The sequence below is a fragment of the Canis aureus genome, chromosome 2 (genome assembly GCF_053574225.1).
Source record: "Canis aureus isolate CA01 chromosome 2, VMU_Caureus_v.1.0, whole genome shotgun sequence".
Lineage (NCBI taxonomy): Eukaryota > Metazoa > Chordata > Mammalia > Carnivora > Canidae > Canis > Canis aureus.
In genome coordinates, this window is record NC_135612.1 from 85133586 (window position 1) to 85153375 (window position 19790).

Here is a 19790-nt window from a genome sequence, read left to right on the forward strand (position 1 = left end):
TGCCAGTTTCAATTCTCTCTCTGTTCCTTCAGGCATTCCTGTCCCCTTCCTCCCCTTCACTCCTCTCCCTTGGATTCTCCTCCTCCTACCACCCTTCACCTGTTCCTCCTTTTCCTTCGTGTGGTTCGAGGAATCATTTCATGGGCTTCCACTAAAATTTAAGGTGCTGGGGTTATCGAAAAGCATTAAGATGGAGCCCCTGCCCTTATGAAGCTGAATTCCGGTTGAGGAGACAGACACAGATTGAACAGATCATTTCAACAGAAAGAGACAGGAGTTAAAATAACTGAGTTGTAAGGCTCAGAGGGAAGGGTATTTGAGAAAGTGCTGTGAGCAAGGCCAAGTGCCGTAGTCGTCTGGGTAGCTGAAGTGGGGGTACAGTGGCAAAGCCTGCTCCAGGCACCCCAGCTCTCCCTCCCACCAAACGAGAGCACATGTGTTTATTTGTCAATAGCCAATTTAAGAAACCAGGAGAATAGCCAGAGAAGCTGGGTTTCAGAGAAAAAGAATAAAACTGACTCAAAGTTAGAATGATGGAAAAAAAAAAAGTTAGAATGATGACATGGTACAGGGTCTAAAACGCCCAGGATTGAACACACGTCTATCAAGTGGTACATGAAATCTGTTCTCAACAGATTTTCTGAATTTAGACTTTTGCTTCCCACATTTGCATGCAAAGGGCATGGCTGGGAGGTGAAGCCCAGGGACCCGGAGATAGATACTCACCCCCTCCTCCGCCCCCCTCTGCTGCTGCTGATCCCTCTCCTCTCCTTTCGGCCTTGCTCCACCTTGGACAAGACGCTCTGCTTTTTTGGTTTCCAGCTCATAAAATAGGCATAATAAATGCCTTTGCTTCCAGCTGCTTGACAATGATGCTAAGAAGATTTAGGTGCTAATTCTGGCAAAATCACCTGAACCCACTGAAGGAGCAAAGAGCGTGTGTGCCTTTAGTGAGGAGAAGGGAGAAGCAGAGGATCCACATGTGGTTCACTGTACTCCTTGCTGGCTAATTAGGAAACAGATTCATTAAGGCTCAGGCCCAAAGAAAAAGCCCAAAGCGTGAAAGAGAGAGACCAAAGAGAATTACATCATTTCCTCTGTATCTTCCCTAAGGGCACCCTGGTATTGGAGAGAATGACTCAGACCACAGAAATGAAGCAAAAACAGCCCAACTTCCAATACTGATTATTTTGGACCAGGACCTTACAGAGAAGAGGACACTTCTTTGGAAAAAATAAAGGAGTGAGGCAAGCAAGGAACGTGGTTTTCTGACGAGACTGAAAATAAAGCAGGGTAGGAAGTTGAAGCTAAATCATAGCATGTGCTGTTCTTTCCCCTCTTCCCTCCGTATACAAATCAAAACAGCTTACAGACTAATCAACAGGGTTTTAGGAATATTTAGATTCAGTGAAATCCTTGGAATAGAGACACTGGTTTAGAAGCTTACACTTAGTATTATTTTTTTAATATTCAGTTATTATTATAGGACGGTCAGATGGAATCGGGATCAATTAAGTCAGAGGATCTTTTCAATCAGACTTCTGCAAGTAGCTGTTACTCTTACATGGAAATTGTAAAGTTTCCTGCCCTGTGAATGCCTATTAAATTCATTCATTTGCCTTTGGCAATAATGTGCCCTTAGAAATCTATTGTTCTTGCTCAGGTGATGATAGAACACGCTGACATTTACATATGAATACAGGTTGCTGCCCTTTTTTTTTTTTTTTTTTTTTTTAGTTGGTCTAACACAGTCAGAAGAACTCAGGAATGATCCTTGGGCAGTGTCTTTGGCAAATTCCTAAATTGGGAGTCTGCTCTTCTGGCTACTGAATTGCATCTACACTGGAAGGCTGGACCCTGGACAAGCCTTGGCTCATCTCCAAGCCCCACCCTCTCCAGATTCCACGGCTCGGGAGCACACACAGGCAAAGGTGACCTGAAACAAAATCAGATCCTCTTCTATTTTACAGATTTAGAGATCCACCAGCCTCTGGGAGCCCCAGGAAGAGCAAGTAAGATAAACGGTGGATAAACCCATCCCCTGTTCTACCTTGAACTCGAGAGAAGAGACAACTGGTTGACGATTTGCATCATCAGAAGGTACAGATATAAGGCTATTTGGGTTTTAAAAATTAATGTTATTATGGAAGAGAAGAAAAGCACCTCTTTGGAATTTTTGCAATAAGATGGTGATGAAGAGGTTCAGATTATGGAAAGAAATTTGGAAAACTTTTTTGATAATTGGCACTTCTACCTTTAGTATAATTTTACCTGATGTTTTTACCACTGAAGCTTTTGTAACAGATGCTACCAGTGATGACTGATGTTTTTTGGAAACTTTGTGGCTTACAACTCTCCTTCTACGAAATGTCATTTATCTACCGATCCATTCCTCCCTCCTTCCATCCATCCTCTGTTTCCGGGATATAGATTTTGTGCTACCCAGTGTGTTAAGTGCTAGGAGCTCTACAGGGAACAAGATGTGTCAGGACAGTCTGCTGAGGAAGAAGGGCTTAATAACTTTAGGAAACCATAAAATACCTCCTACAGTGGGCAGAGGGCCATGGGAGCACAGGAGAAGGGCATTAACACCATCTCGGGGGCTAATGGGCATTCCTAGTTTAGTGAGAAGCTTAGCTGAAACTCAAAGACATGAGCAGTTGTGGGGCAGGGGGTGGGGAGGGTAGAGGTAGGGTGGGCATGGGGCAAGTGTCAGTGTTTCAGTGCGACTAGGATGGAGAGGGAGAGTGTGTGAGAGAGGGTGAGTGAGAATGGCTTCTCGGCCCTTTGGCTAAGATCAAGTGTGAGAGGGTGAGTGACCGCCCACACATACGTGATGGGAGGGAAGGGGGAAAGAGAACAGCGATGAGAAGGCTAGAAAGATGATCAGGAAGGGAATTACATGGCAAGATAAAGAGTTCAGAAGGCAATGCAAGTCTGCTGAAGAATTGTAAAGTAGAAGAAATGGCAGGGTCAACTGTGCAGTTTAGAAAGATCAATCTGGAGGACAGACTCTATAGAGGACAAACGCTATGGAGGACAGACGCTATGGAGGACAGACGCTACAGAGAGAGCAAAGAGGACAGTCTGTTAAAAGGTTGCTGCAGTGCTCTGGGCTGGACATGCTAGAGATGGAGATTAATAAGGATGTATCGATTAATTTGACACATATTTACGGAGGCATACTGGGACCAGACTGTGGATGAAAATGCACCTATCTCCACAAAGTTTACAATCGGGGGAAGGAAATAGAGATAATGATAGAATTATACAAAAATGTAAAATAACAACTGTGATAAGTTCTACTGTGGCAGAGATGGCCCTCCCCCTACATCTGTTGTTTGCTTCTTCATCCATGTGGACAGAAAAGCTGCATTTCCCAGCTTCCCTTGCAGTTGGGTACGGTTGTGTGACTGAAGTCTAGCAAGGACTTGGATAGGGAGTGGAAGGGAAGTAAAGCAAGAGGAGCCTTGTTCTCTAAATGTGTGGAGACACGTTGGTCTGACAACCTGAATCCCAGCCCAGGAGTGTTATGTGGGCAGGAATTAGTTCCTAATGACTGAGTGGTTACATATTTGGGTCTATTTGTTACATCAGCTCAGCACAGCATAAACCAATATATACTGTAAAAGGGAGGCACAGAGTGCAATGCAAGAGCACAGTTGGGGCACCTGACATAATCTGGGGAAGGAAAGTCAGGAAGATTTTATTGTGGAGCTGTGAGGATAATTCAGAGTCTCCTGAGACTGGTAGAATTAGACCGTTCAAGAAAGGCCCAACCAATGGGCTCCAAAAGACCAGATAAATGGATGTGTAGAAGAAGAAATTAAAGATAATATCCATAAATAAATAAATAAATAAATAAATAAATAAATAAATAAAGATAATATCCAAGATTCTGCTTTGGGAAACCTGATGGATGATAATGCTGGTGTAGGAGCATAGAGGAAAAAGGACAAGTTTTGGTGGGGAGATAAGAAAATTTTGGACATAAGAAATTCATGGTGCCTGAAGACCACACTAGAGATGTCCAGACTGTTGGAATTATGTTTCTGAAACTCTGTAGAGAAGGATTAGGTGGCAGGTAGACTTTGGGGAGTCTTCTCCCTCTAAATAATAATTAAACTAAAGGAAGTAAAGCAAACAAGATGAACAAGATGGTGTAGTGTCAGAAACGCAGAGGGTAAAACATGGACTCCCAAGGAATACCAACGTAATGGAAGAATCTAGGAAGAGGAGGCTTCAAAGAAAACTCAGAGAGTAGCAGTCAGAATGGTAAGAGGAAACTGGAGGAGAAAGGTATCCTAAAAACAAAGGGAAAAAATGTTACACCTGTATCTTTACTTTCTAATTTAAAGAAACTTAGAATGAATTTTCTCTGATACTTTTGCATGATAGGAATCTGATTTAGGATGGCCATAGAACATTGCCAGATTAGACAGTCATTTGAAAGTTCTGGTTTAAAATATTGGAAAAGAATTGAACACCAATAAAAAATAAATTTATATAAAAAAATAAAAAAATAAAATGTTGGAAAAGTTCTTCCACAATGACAAACAATTTATATTCATGTGTTAGAAGTTTTGCCTACAATTATCCAAATTGCACAGAATTTCTAACTCAAAGCATCACATACCTGGTCACATTCCTGGTGTTGATAGAGCACTTGATATTTCAGGGTGCTATTTGGGTCTACATCATCATTAGAATAAAGTAGAAGGTGGAAGTAACTTCATAAGTATAGTGAAGTATTCCATCGTAATAAGAAAAGTATAATCTAGACTTTGAAGTTCCTTTCATTGTGGTTTTCTTTTTTCCCTTTGATTTTGCAAATTGTCAAAAACAGATTTTGTTTGGAATAATTTTAATCACCAAAAAAGGACCAACCACTTCCCTCTCTTCTTCCCCTTTATCCTGTTTTTACTTTTCTCAGTTCTCTTACCTTTGACCAAAGGATAGAACCTTCCCCATTTCTTCTCTACTTCCCAAAGCCCAAATTAGCTCTTCTGGTTGCCATAAAGCATTTTCTCAAAGAGATTGTAAAAACACATTTCTGCCTTCTTCTTCTGCTCTTATCTTCCACCTCCCTCTCTTTTATTTTTATTATTTTTTATAAGGTTTATTTATTTGGGAGAGAGAGAATGCTCATAAACACATGCAAGTGAGTGAGCAGGGGGAGGAGCAGAGAGAGTGAAAAGCAGACTCCCCACTGAGCATGAAGCCTGACAACACAGGCTTGATCTCACCACACTGAGTTCATGACCTGAGCCAAAATGAAGAGTTTGACACTTAACCAATGGAGCCACCCAGGCACCCTAACCTTCCTCTCTTTTAGAAAGAATCTCCTCCTCTTTCCTGTTTATCCACTCATCTTAGCCCTCCAGCTGATGCATCTCTTTCTTTCCTGTGTCTTCTCATTCTTTCTCTTCTTCTACCTTTAAATAGTTTCTTTGCTTCTGCACTTTGGCTTAGTGCCACCATGAGTCAGTGCAAGATTTTCCTCAATTCCAAAAGCTGTATTTTAACTTTAAGTGGGCACAATCATGCCTTTTCTCATGCTCCCCCCTCCTGTATTTTTTTTTTCATACATTTTATGTGCAAGATATTGTTTTAAGTGGCTTAGAGGATAAGGCATTGGTCGTTTTCTCTGCCCTCAAGGAGTTTATCATCAACAAGTAAAAATTCATGGATTCCTAAAAGCAATTATAGTAAGAGGTGTCATGCATGAACAGCACAGCTAATGAACCATAGTGAGTTCAGAGGAAAAAAGGAATCCAGGTGGATTTAGAAAAACCAAAATGGCCTCATGGAAAAGGAAAGGAGCTTTCAGCAGAGCTGTGAAGGATTTGCATTTTATGGTTAGTCAGAGCCCTGCAGAAGTACAAAGGAGTGAAAGAGTGGCATTTCAATGAAGAGCACTTCCAAAATGCAAAATGGACTACAGGGTACTATTATTTCCATCTCTTCCTAAGTCAATGCCATCAACAAAACAATAGGCCAAAATATTGGCCAAAAACCCTTCAATATTTGGCCATTTTGAAATGTTAGAATTATCAGAGATTCTGGGTTACAAAAGAACAGACAGATAAGGCACCTGGGTGGCTCAGTTGGTTAAGCATCTGCCTTAAGCTCAGGTCATGATCCTGGGGTTCTGGGATGGAGCCCCATATCTGGGTTCAGCTCCCTGCTCAGCAGGAAGTCTGTTTCTTCCTCTTCCTCTGCCCCTCTGCCAGCTTATGTGCATTCTCTCTCTCTCTCTCTCTGTCAAATAACTAACTAACTAACTAACTAACTAAATAAATAAATAAATAAATAAATTCTTTAAAAAAGAACCCAGTCAGTTAACAGCTGCTTTTTTTGTATCCTGAGTCAACTAAACTGTTTGGCTATAGATTCAACAGGTGAGAGAGCTTATGTTCAAGAGCATTAAAAAAAAAGTGTATGATGTTCAGTTTGGAGTTTGTCACAGCCAAAAATGGAACTCTAGCAATAAGAGAATAGTTGGCAATGACCCTTTATTTTTTGGTTTATTCTTAAATTTAATATATATTTTTTTGTTCTGATTAGCACTCTAAGTACATGAAAGAGGATTTGTATTTGTAGCAGACAAAACATATATAGAACCTGCCATGCTCCATATTCCCTGCTAGACATGCAGGTCCAGGCTTTGCTCTGTGTGATCCTGCTACCTTGGCTGCAGCTAGTGGACCTGGGAGTCTGTTCCAGCTTGGGGAGGTGGGTGATACACAGCCATTGATAGACTTTGAGATAGCTCGATGTAAGTATTCTGCATGATGGAAGCATCATCTATTTGGTGAACTGATAGGTCTACTCATTTTCCCGGTCAGACCCCCTTTCCTTCTGGAGTTTGATTGTAAGTCCTACAGAAAAAAGCCATAGCTGATAAATAGAGGCAAAAGAAGAGAGATCCAGAGCAGAGGCAGGAGCAAAAAGAGGTAGAGAAGACATAGAGAAAAGTCCATTGACAGTGAGCAGATTATGAGACAGATGGCCAACAGAGATGTCAAGTCATCACTACGGTAGACAACTGGAATTGCTGTTGGCTGACTAGAGCTGCTATTGCAGCCTGAAGAAAAATGAATGCTGCTCTGTGAGGCCTGGCTGTGCAGCTGCGGAGACCATTTTTTGTGTTTCCCTGCTTCTCCATATGTTTTTAGCAACACATCATTTCCCCACTAACTGACATAACATGAGTGTCTCTGTTCCTTCTTGCAGAAAGAATCTAGCTCACATAGTAATTTACGGATTATGTTTTTATACCAGGCCACCATGGATAGAAAACATAATTTGGAGGCCATACCCTGAAACCTGTTGAAGTTTACACATTGCTGATAAGATAGTAAGATCCTGGATTGTCCGAGATACTCAGATTGTAGATGGCTTTCTCTTCTTTTTGGTTCCTCTATCTTTAAATGTCTCTACTGCCAGCTACTATTGAGAAGATGGGTGGATACAGGGAGAAGCAGCCCAGGCTAGCTACTTATTATTTCTCCTAACAGTTTGGTGATGGGAAAGTAGAAACAAATGAGTAGATGGTAAAGCATAGAGAAGCAGATTGCACATTGGTTTAAAGGTATGTACTTGAGTCTGAACTTGAGCAAAACCCAACCTCTTTCTGACTTAGTTTCTTTATTTGTAAATAGGAGTAATAATATTATTTTATAGGATAGTTTTGAGGAATAAATTATTTATTGATGTAAAAATCTTAGAAAAGGGGCTCCTGGGTGGCTCAGTGATTGAGCATCTGCCTTTGGCTCAGGTCGTGATCCTGGGATCCGGAGATCATCAAGTCCTGCATCAGGATCCCCACAGGGAGCCTGCTTCTCCCTTAACCTGTGTCTCTGCCTCTCTCTCTGTGTCTCTCATGAATAAATAAATAAAATCTTAAAAAAAAATCTTAGGAAAGTGAATGACACATAAATTTTAATGATCTTATTATTACTATGCCCCTGGACTACATGTAGATTAAATAGGATCAGGCAAATAACACACCCAGTGCAGTACCTGACACATAAACTCAACAAATATTAGGAATTGCTGTAACAACAGCATAACAACTAATACTGTAATTCCTCAAGTGGCTTCTCAGTTAATGGAGTAATCATTTTATATCCCGATCGACCATATTCTGGGTTGGTACCCAGGATCAAAAGTTGCAGGTAATTACAGAGTCATAAAGGCAGTATCATATAATGATGAGGAAATCGTGGAACTACCAAGTAGGAGACCAGAGGTTTAGTTCCAGGTCTAGCACCAATGAGCTTTATGACCTTAGTCTAGTCATTTGATCTCTTTGAGTTTCAATTTCCTCATTTGTTAAATGAAGGTACAGTGTTCTCCAAGCTCATAAATGCTGTGATTCTAAGTTTCCAAGTGGCTTTTAAAATTTTAAAAACTCGGTTTGCAGATATACATTTCCAAGCAAATTAAAAATCTATCCTTGCAGCTGGGTATTGACTTCAGCTCTTCTAGACATGGGAAAACATTCCTTTTTCATTTCCTGAGACCATTTTTCACAGGATCTGAAATAAGGAATGGTGTACATTCCACTGTGTAGTGTTGCTTTCTAATCATTTTTATATATTTTTAAATGTATACTTCTAGCATAGTATAAACTAAATGGCTAAAAGTTTAGCATGTTTAAGGGTAGAACTATAATTAAGAGTGGACTAGAAAAAGTAATTTGGAAATTATCTCTGGCAGGCATGCATGACCTGGGTGGCTCAGTGGGTTAGGTATCCGACTCTTGATTTGGGCTTAAGTCATGATCTCAGGGTCATTAGATTGAGCTCTGGCTGTGCACTGGGCATGGAGTCTGCTTAAGATTCTCTTTCTCTCTCTCTCCGTCTGCCCACCACCCCCTCCTCACTCTCTCTTAAAAAAAAAAAAAAGGAAAAATAAATTATCTTTGGCAGTATCTAAAATTTGTCCCTATTGTCTTCACAGACTTTATTATATTAAGAAATTTTATAAAGTTGTCAATCCTGTCAGTGACACCCTGATTTCTCCAGAAACATCATACTGGCTGAAATTTATGCAGCTTTTTTATTATTATTTTTTTTCTTTCCAAAAGCCAGGGAGCCTGCTATTCCATTTTTATTTCCAAAGGCAGGGTGGGGTTGTGGCTTGGCAGTGGAGGGTGTGGTTCTGATGGGGCTGGCTGGGCAGGAAAATAAACACTACAACATGTGGTTGTGATGACAGTTCAGTGTCTACAGACCATACATCCTTGAGAACTCTGTGTTTATGCATAAAATATCTCCAACTGATTTAGAACTATTTATGAATCCAAGGGAGTGCTGCTGAGGAAGAGAGAGAGAGAGAGACAGAGACAGAGAAAGAGAGACAGAGAAGGAAGGTAAGGAAAGGGGGAAATAATAAATGAATACAGACCACAGAAGTATTAAACAAGAAGAGCCCTCAATGATCATCTAGTCTAGCTTACTAAATATATTTCATAGGGAAATCTGAGGCCTAAAGAGGTTCAGTACCTGCCAGAGGTTACTCCATTACTCAGCAACCAAGCTAGGACTAGAACTTAGGTGATTCCTGAACTTGGGTATTCATTCACTCACTCATTCATTCATTCATTCAAACAATGTTGCTGAAAGACTTCCATTCACTTCCACTTCATTTAGGCTTCATATTAGGCATTTAGTGACAAGACACTGTGCCTTCATTAGGCTTCATATTAGGCATTTAGTGACAAGACACTCCAGTAGCTTATAGTCTAAGGTAGGGAGATATCAAAGCATAAGGTAGTTCCCAATAAAAGGTAGGGATGAAATCAGAGTACTGAGAGCTTTAAAGGAAATAAAAGAAGGTGGTAAACTCAGGGTGATGGCATGTGTGGGGAAGGAAGTCTCTAAGGAGTTAGTTGAGTGTCGTGAAGGAAATAACCATGCAAACGTTATAAAACAGCATTTTTAGGCAGAGGACATAGCTCTAAAGTGGGAATGTATTAGGAGTATTTGAGGAGAGAAAAGGTGTGACCCTGCAGCATGGTGAGCCAGAGGGACAGTGGTGTCAGTGGTGGTGGGAGAGGGAAGGCATGGGCCAGATCAGGCACGGCTGTAGGACCGCAGTCAGGATTGGGTTTTATGCTATGTGCAGTGGGAACAGTTGGAGAGTCTTAAGCAGGCAGTGACATGATTTGATTTATAGTTAAGAAAGGCCACTCTGACATATTGTATGGGGAAGGGGCTAGAGTAGAAGCAAGGAAACCAACTAAGATGCTACAGGACTTACTTAGGTGCAGGATGATGTGGACCATATGGTTGCAGTAAAGTTGGGAGGAAGTGGACAGACTCTGGTGCTAAGGGAAAACACCATTAGGCATGTCCCCAACCTTATTACTTATTACTCAACATTTTTATTACTAATAAGGGGAAAGATGGAATGTCTAAGTAAAGCAACATTCCAAAACCCTTCAACATGATGATCATCATTTTTCATTAATGTTGTTTTAGGCCGTGTACCTGTTTAAAATATGATTACTGTTTGTAAACTTAGAGGGACCAGAATCTCTACCTTATGTCACTCCAATTTTGGAATAAAAATAATCACAAGAAAGCAAACAGATGCCAGGGTTATAAAATACAACAAGCTTCCAGTTTATGGTCTGAAGTCAGCATAGGTTTAGCTCAACTTCGCGTACGCCTTATAGATGTATATCCATGTAGACATTCATATTTCCATGATTTTATTCATGACCAGGGCTGCAGGGGCAAGACCACAATATATTCCGTGTAAAAGTGGATCGGCAGACGTTAGAGATAGTTCTAACACTGAGAGTTGAAATATCTGCTCTGCAGAATTTAACCAACCAGGAAGAGTTGATAAAAATTCAGTTAATGGGGCACCTGGGTGGCTCAGTCAGTTAAGCATCTGCCTTCAGTTCAGGTCATGAACTCAGCCTGATCTAGCCCCACATCAGGCTCCCTGCTTGGCGAGCAGTCTGCTTCTTCCTCTCCCTCTGCCCACCTACTCCCGCTTGTGCTCTCTCTCTCTCAAATAAATAAAAGAAATAGTTTTAAAAATTCAATTAATGAGACTTTAAGAGTTTTTACTTTGTTTTTTTTGTATTTTTGCATCCTATAATAATAGCATTAGCAAATATGACTTTGATTATACGTGTAGTATTCGGTTACCCAGTTGAGAATATTTTCCCATGTGTGGAAAAGGCTTAAGCATGACATAAAGCTCATGGAACATGCTCAAAACCTACAGCTCAAATGACCCTGTCCTATCAGTAGCTGTCACTGAACACCCCTAATACTCCCCCAGATGCTTTCAATATGTTACACACAATCCTTAGGCAGACATGCAAGTTTGGTACTGTTATCGATCTCTCATTTGGAAAAGAGGCAGCTGGGGTTCAGATGTGGTGGAAACAGGGCAGGATGGAAAACCAGCCTAGTTCCTGGGCCCGATCTTTCGGATATGCCCGATGTCATGAATCATTCATTCTGACTTTGGCATAGAGTAACATTTACATATAAATCCATATTCACATTCAAAAACTGATGTTCTCCGGCCAAAGACCTATTTAGCTGTTTGTGCTGACATTTCCCATCGTGACGGCTGTGGTCTGGAAATTCTGCATCAAGTTAACTGCTAGGTTAGTGTTTCTCAGACTTGAGCAACGTATGGAACTTTTTGATAGGGAATAAACATGTATCATTGATTTAAATTACCTTTCAAAGGACGCAACTTTAAAATATATAAATAGAAAACTAGTTATAGACTCCTTGTGTTTACAGCTTTGACATGTGCAATAATAGAACCCAGAGTGAATTTAAAAATTAAATTCAAACCATAAAAGGAAAATTTTAAAAAATTAAATTCAAATATTTCTAGAGAAATTCTTCGGTCCACATTATTGCAGCCTTTCCCCCCCACCCCCCACCCCCCATGAAAATAGCACTGACTACTGTCACAGGTTCTTTTTACTCAAATTCTCACTACTGTGACTCTGTGATGGACCCATTCTTCTACTTTCTTCTATTCGAGCTACTTCAACACCTTCATTCCTATAGTGCACATGACATCACTGGCTCTGTAACAGAGTGAACTTGCTAGGTCTACCTCTATTCTTTTTGTGTTATCCTTGACTTGGCATCATGACAATTATAGAAACTGCCCATAAATTAGGGTACCAACGTGGGTTGGCAATACTCAACAGCTGCTCATGCAGATGATCCGAATAATGCTTATAACTACATTTTAGATTATCTCAAAAATGAAAGCACAAAATTGCACTTTATAAAAAAACGTGTGGACTTATAAGAGTATGTCTGGGAAATCACAGGTTCCACAAAACCCACTTTGAGAAAACTTACATTTGCATTGTATAGCCTCAGATTCTTTCTTCATTTTCACCACCCAGGTGGGATAATTTTTTTTAAGATTTCATTTATTTATTCATGAGAGACACAGAGAAAGAGGCAGAGACACAGGCAGAGGGAGAAGCAGGCTCCCTGCGGGGAACCTGATGCGGGACTCGATCTCAGGACCCCAGAATCAAGACCTGAGCCGAAGACAGATGCTCAACCACTGAGTCACCCAAGCATCCCCAGGCAGGATAAATTTTACTTCCATAGAATGTCATCCTCACATCCATCATACTATCGAATACAAAGCAAGTGGTGAAAAAAATGGGGTAGCCCCATCTGTCCTGACTTGAAGACATGGCCACAATTTATTAAGTGGCAAAAGCAGTATAGCAGGATAAAAAACAGGCACTCAAAACAGATGCTTGTACACCAGTGCTCAAAGCAGCATTATTCACAATAACAAAATATGGAAAGAGGCCATGTCCATCAGTAGATTAGTAGATAAACAAAATGTGGTCTATACACACAATAGAATATTATTCAGCCTAAGAAGGAATGACTTTTTGAGTCTTGCTACATCATGGATGAACCTTGAAAACACTAGCCTAAGTAAAATAAGAAAATAAGTCAGACAAAAATGAACAAATATTGCATGAGGTATCTGGAATATGCAGATTTATAGGAACAGAAAGTAGAATGGAGATTACTAGGGGATGGGGGAGGAAAGAATGAGGAGTTATTGCTCAATAGGTACTGAGTTTCTGTTTGGAATGATGAAAAATTCTAGAAACAGATAGTGGTGATGGTTGCATAAATTGCAAATGTGCTTAACACCATTGAATTCTACACTTAAAAATAGTTAAAGTGGTATATTTGATGTTAGATATTTTATTTATTTATTTATTTATTTTGATGTTAGATATTTTAAAAACACAATAAAATGTTTTAAAAATAAAAAGTGTCAGCATCCATGATGTGATAATATATGGCATATGCTTGTGTATATGTAAACACACATATACATACTATATACATACATGTATAAATGCACAGGGATTTTCTCTAGGATATGTACTAAATTATTGAGAGTAAAAAGTTAAGAGGAGTGTTATGGATTGAACTGTGTCACCAGAAAAAGATACTTTCAAGCCCTAACCCCCCAGAACCTCTGAACATGACCTTATTTGGAAATAGAACGGTTGCAGATATAACTAAGATATCATAGTAGGGAGAGCCCCTAATCCAATATTATTTGTGTCTTTATAAGAAGACAGGCATGTGAAGACAGACGCATACGGAAAACATCACATGAAGACGGAAGATTGGAGTGGTGCTTTTACAAACCAAAGAATGCCAAATTTTGCTGATAAACCACTAGAAGCAAGGAAGAAGCAAGGAAGGACTCCCATATAGGTTTTAGAGAAAGTGGGGCCCTGCCAACACCTTGATTTCAGACTTCTAGTTTCTGGAACTTTGAGAAAATAAATTTCTATTGTAAAACACCTAGTTTGTGGTACTTTGATATGATAGCTTTAGGAAACTAATACCATGGGCTTTATTTTATAAATATATATATATATTTAAGTAGCCTCCATGCCCAATGTCGGACTTGAACTCATGACACTGAGAAATCAAGAGTTGCTTGCTCTCCTGAGCCAGCTGGGCACCCCTATACTCTTGTATTGTTAGATATTTTACCTTGGATATGATTGAACTCTTCAACCAAAGGAAAAATGTTCACTTAGCCTTGTTAGTCATCAGGAAAATGCAAATTAAAATTACAATGTAAGACCATTACACACGCACCAGAATATCTAAAATTTAAAAGACCACTCAAAGTTGGTGAGGCTGTAGAGCAACTGGAACTATATATTGTTAGTAGAACATAGTTGTTATAACCACTTGGAAAACTGTTTATTTATTTATTTATTTTAAAGATTTTATTTATTTATTCCCGAGAGACAGAGAGAGAGAGAGAGAGAGAGAGAGGCAGAGACACAGGCAGAAGGAAAAGCAGGCTCCATGTGGGGAGCCCAGTGTAGGACTCGATCCCGGGTCTCCAGGATCAGGTCCTGGGCTGAAGGTGGCGCTAAACTGCTGAGCCACCTGGGCTTCCCAGGGAAACTGTTTAATAATGTCTCTTAAAGCTGAAAATAAAGATACCTGTAGTAATTCTACTTCTTGATGGAGACCCTATGTAAACTTACATATGTTCATCCAAAGACATTTACTAAGATGTTTATGGCAGCCCTATTCTTAGTAGTTCCAATCTGTACTAATCCTAGATGCCCATCAACAATAGAATAGATAAGTAAATTGTGCTATAATCATATAATGGAATACAATACAGCAGTGAAAATACATGAAACAACATGGAAGGATCTTAAAAACACAATGTTGAATGAGAGAAGCCAGATACAAAAGAGTACATACTGTGTGATTTTAATTTATACAAAGTTTAAAAATAGCTAAAACGAATCTATGTTGCTTTGTGATTACTCTTTGGCGGGGGTAGTGGCTAGGAGAGAGCTCAAAGGCAATGTCTAGGGAATTGGTGATGTTCTGTTTCTTACTCTCAGTGGTGGTTAGGGGGAGCTAATAATTTATTATGGTGTATGATTTGTAACTTCTCTGTATGCATGTTATAGTTCAATAAAGTGTTTACTTAAACCCTAAAAAATCATTCTTTTTGTATTAGAAATCACCACTTTTTCTTTGGCTTCTGAGATACTGTTACTTTTCTCTCTCCCAGTCTATTAAATCAACAATTTTTTTTTCTTTTGTGACCAACTGTATACAAGTCACTGTGCTAGGCAAAGGATTCCACTACTTTGATAGGAAGATGACAGTCATATTTTTAAAACTTAAAAACTCTGTTCTAGAAGCTGCTTGTCAAGACTTTCTATTACTCTTCACAATTCTTTCCTATCAGAGATTTGCATTCCCTCTTTGGCTTCTGCATAAAGCTGTTTTGACACAGTGGTCACCTCCCAGCTGGTTTTCTTGGCTTTTGCCCAAGAAAATCCTGCTTTCTGATCTCTGGTCTCTTGTTCTCCCCAGCTGTTCCTAATCTTTGAACTCTTAATCTGCCATCTTGGATAGATCAGATTCTTCCTGGCTCCTCTCTCCCATCACTTCTTTCAAGAATTTGAAGAATGAAAAATTCCTTCAAGTCTGCATTTCTATCCCATGGAGACTTGAGCTTACTCTGCTCTCAGGGAATTATTCATTATTATATATATTATATATATCTCCTAAATATAATTATGGCTATATCCAAAGAGGGTCTGGCTATATCCAAAAAGGGTTTGGTTTCCTGTTTTGTATTATAGTTTGTATTGGATAAAGGATTTTCAAGAGAAAACATTTTTTACTTCAAAACAGGTAAACGAGTATCTTCACTATTATTTATCATTATCTAGGAGGTTCTAACCATGTAATAAGACAAGAAAAGCAAATGAAGCTTTAAAATACTGAACAAGAAAAGGTGAAGTTATTTTTTGTGCATGTTATGTACTTTTATGGTTAGAAATCCAAAATGACTCAATTAAAAATATTAAAACCAATAAGAGAATTGGAAGAGTGACTGAGCATATGATAAATATTTTAAAAAAAACCCAATAACTTCTCTTTATATTAGTAATAGTGAGTTACATATAGAATATACAAAATAGGGATCCCTGGGTGGCGCAGCGGTTTGGCGCCTGCCTTTGGCCCAGGGCGCGATCCTGGAGACCCAGGATCGAATCCCACGTCAGGCTCCCGGTGCATGGAGCCTGCTTCTCCCTCTGCCTGTGTCTCTGCCTCTCTCTCTCTCTCTCTGTGTGTGACTATCATAAAATAAAAAAAAAAAAAAAAAAGAATATACAAAATAAATTCTTTAAAAATAGTGTCATGAACAAATTGAACTATAGATGTCTAGAACCTGGGCAGCCCAGGTGGCTCAGTGGTTTAGTGCCATCTTCAGCCTAGGGCGTGATCCTGGAGACCCAGGATCAAGTCTCACATCGGGCTCCCTGCATGGAGCCTGCTTCTCCCTCTGCCTGTGTCTCTGCCTCTCTCTCTCTGTGTCTCTTGTGAATAAATAAATAAATAAATCTTAAAAAATAAAGAAGTCTAGAACCCACCTAGAGAAAGCAGTAAAAAAAAAAAAAAAAAAGGAAAGAAAGCAGTACAATTTCATTGAAGTAAAATAAAACATGTCTTAATAAATGGAGAGATATATCAAAATCTTAGATTAGAAAAAAATCATGAAAATAAAATATTTCCCAAGTAATATAAAAATGTTACTGGATCCAGTTGAAGTCCCACTAAGGACTGAGTAATGGAAAGAATATTAGAAAATAAAAAGTCAAAAATTGTCAAAATAATCTTAAACAAGAATAATAAAGGCCAATATGCTATGCAATGTATTTTTAAAAGTATTATGAAATGACAGCAATAAAAATAGCATAGTATGTCATATAGATAATAGATAATACTTTTGTAGCCCTAGAAATTGGTTTATTGTTTTTTATGAGCAAGGTGCTTATAAATGAGCCACACTATCCACAGTAGGATGTGAAGCCCCTAAGCAATATAAGATCCTGCTGAACTCAGGAGTTCCACTTTTCCCCTTCCATTTAGTCAGGCAACACACTTAAAGTAGGCACCAGACTGTGCTTTAAGAGACAACTGTGCAGGAGACCCTAGAGTTTGAAAGTCTAATGAGAGAAATAGGCAATTACAGTACCAAAGGGCAACACATCTGCCTGTGGGGATCTTGCTTCTCCTCATTTCTATCAATTCACCTGAGCCCCTAGTCTGACAGGTTATATGTTTGTGGTCCCTTAGCCAGTGCCACTGGCATTTTCTCAAAGAGCCAGGCTAGCAAAAATCCCCAGAAAAGTTAATATCCTTGTAGCAGGCCATCAAAATGTAAATTATAACTCACTAGAACAGTTCTTCAAACTTGCAATCTTAGGGACGCCTGGGTGGCTCAGCAGTTGAGCATCTGCCTTTGGCTCAGGGCATGATCCTGGAGACCCGGGATCAAGTCCCACATCAGGCTTTCTGCATGGAGCCTGCTTCTCCCTCTGCCTATGTCTCTGCCTCTCTCTGTGTGTCTCTCATGAATAAATAAACAAAATCTTAAAAAAACAAAAAACAAACTTTCAATCTTAAATGTCATAGCAATCAGCATACCAAAATCAATCTTATTGATGTACGCTAGCAATGAACAATCTGAAAATGAAATTAAGAAAATTCTATTTATAATAGCACTAAAAAATATACTTAGGAATAAGTTAAACAACAACAACAAAAAAACATAAGACTTGTACACTGGAAACTACAAAGCATCATTGAAATAAATTAAAGAAGGCCTAGATAAGTGGAAAGACATCCCATGTTCATGGATGGAAAGACTTAATATAACTAAGGTTGCAATATTCCCCAAATTGATCCACAGATTCAATTTTATTATATGTGTTCCCGAAGCAAGCACTGATCCACAGATTCAACACAATCCATATCAAAATCGCAGCTGGCTTATTTGCAGAAATAAAATTCATGTGGAAATAAAAGGGGCCCGGGGTAGCCAAAGCAGTCTTTAACGAGAACAACAAAGTTGGAAGATTCAGACTTTTCTATTTCAAAATGTATAAAGCTAGAGTAATCAAGACTGTGTGATACAGGCATGAAGACAGACGTGTGGATCAAGAGAAGAGAATTGAGAGTCCAGAAATAAACCTATACATCTATAGTCCATTGGAACGGTGTGATCAAACAAAATACAGGATACCCAGTTAAATTTGAACATCAGATAAACAACATTTTTTAGTAGGTCCTGTGTAACGTTCAGAACATACTTATACCAAAAAATTATTTGTAGTTTATCTGACATTCAAAGTTAATAAGGCATCCTGTATTTTTATGTGCTAAATTTGGCAACCCCTAAACTGGGAGGCAGGACAGACAGGCTTCGCCCACACTGTCATCTGCCAAAATCTCTGGGAAGAGGGTGGTGGGAGTCCTAAGCGTTTAGTCACTTAAGTTTTTGCCAAAGAGATTCTAGTTTCTTTACAATAACATCCTTTACAAGGAAAAATAGTGCAAAGTGGCAAATTGCATTTTCCCTCTCATTAAAAAAAATATATATCTTGGCTTTGAGTAGAACCAGGATGAAAATAGAGAACGAAACAGAGTATAACTGGATTTGCCATAATCACTGAAACAATTAAGGAAACGTTTTCCATTTCCCCATAAACAGAGTTCCTCTCTATCAGAGTCTCCCCCACCCTCCCTCTTCTCTCTTCTCTCCTCTCTTCCCAATGCATTGTGACTGGTCTGGAAATATATCCTGGGATCCTCGGTTGGCATTTGCTTTTAGTACATTCCGAGGTCAATTTGGACAAAGTTTACAGTCTTTCCTTGATTACATTGCGCCTAAAGTGTTAACCCTGTTAGCAGTCACCGCACAGATTTCCTCAATGAGACTCTTGTGTGCTTGACAATGTAACTATTTATTTGCAAAGTCACTACCATTGACATTTGTGCTGCTCAATGCTAAGTGTTACCAGCGCTTTCTTTATGTCACTGTTTCTCTTCAGTAACCAAGAAAAGCAAAACAAAGTACAAATAACTGCTTATTCAGAAAGAAATCTTGGATTGTTCCTTAAACCTGCTCCAGGCAGCACATACAGACTTTGGAGTGATCTGGAAAATATGAAAAGCACTTGGCTGGGAGACAAAACCCAAACTGATCTGCAGTGATGGCAAAAGCAGAAATAGGAGCTCAATAATAAAAATAAATCTCTGGACGACTGATTGTGGCTTCAGGAGGGAGGAGACGGTCTCAGAAGTTAGACAGTTATCTGTGCAGCTATTGCTTGGGAGAAGGTGGGGGAGGCGGGAATCTTGGGGCTTTGCTTCAGGGCCTGTCCGTCAATTGTTGGCTGATTGATTGAAAAAGGCAAATGGGGCCGCAGTCTCGCTGCCAAGGGTTTTATTGGGCCTCAGCCCTCCCCGGGTGCCTGGAGCGGGGACTCGCTGTGGTCCTCACCTGCTGCTTTGTTCCAGCAAAGCTGGCGTCTTGCAGCCGCCGCCACTCAGGCCTCTAAGCCGTTGTCCCGGCTGTCCTGAGGGTGTAAACCCTGCCACCCCCATCTGCCCCGCCACCTGCCTCCCTGCCTTTAAATATCCTCCTGCAACCCCACCACTTCTGGGAAGCTCTCCGGATCGGTCGCCACCCACTTGTCTCCAACTGCCGGCACCATCCCCTGGCGGAGCCACTCTGCAAATGACCACATCTCACTGCTGCTGATGGTTTGCGTGGCACCATAGAGGGGGAGAAACGCATGCGCTCGGAGGTGGTGGGGGGAACAGGCTTCATCAGCCCTGTCATCAGCACTGTGACCTCACAGTCGTGGTGATTGGCCGCACAATCACCCCGAA

General features: G+C 39.9%; 1 protein-coding gene and 1 long non-coding RNA gene across 4 annotated transcripts in view; one reads left to right on the forward strand and one right to left on the reverse strand.

Annotated features, from left to right (window-relative positions):
- The window catches only part of RBPJ (recombination signal binding protein for immunoglobulin kappa J region), a 223663-nt gene that overhangs the window by 145931 nt on the left and 57942 nt on the right, over positions 1-19790 (reverse strand). The gene's annotated exons all lie outside the window — the stretch shown is intronic.
- Positions 1154-14984, forward strand: LOC144291179 (uncharacterized). 2 transcript variants are annotated; one of them, XR_013358516.1, is made up of 3 exons: positions 1154-1293; positions 1971-2100; positions 13624-14984. It is a non-coding gene; the product is annotated as an uncharacterized LOC144291179 (long non-coding RNA). The 2 variants fall into 2 exon arrangements; XR_013358513.1 differs by having other exon boundaries at positions 13627-14984.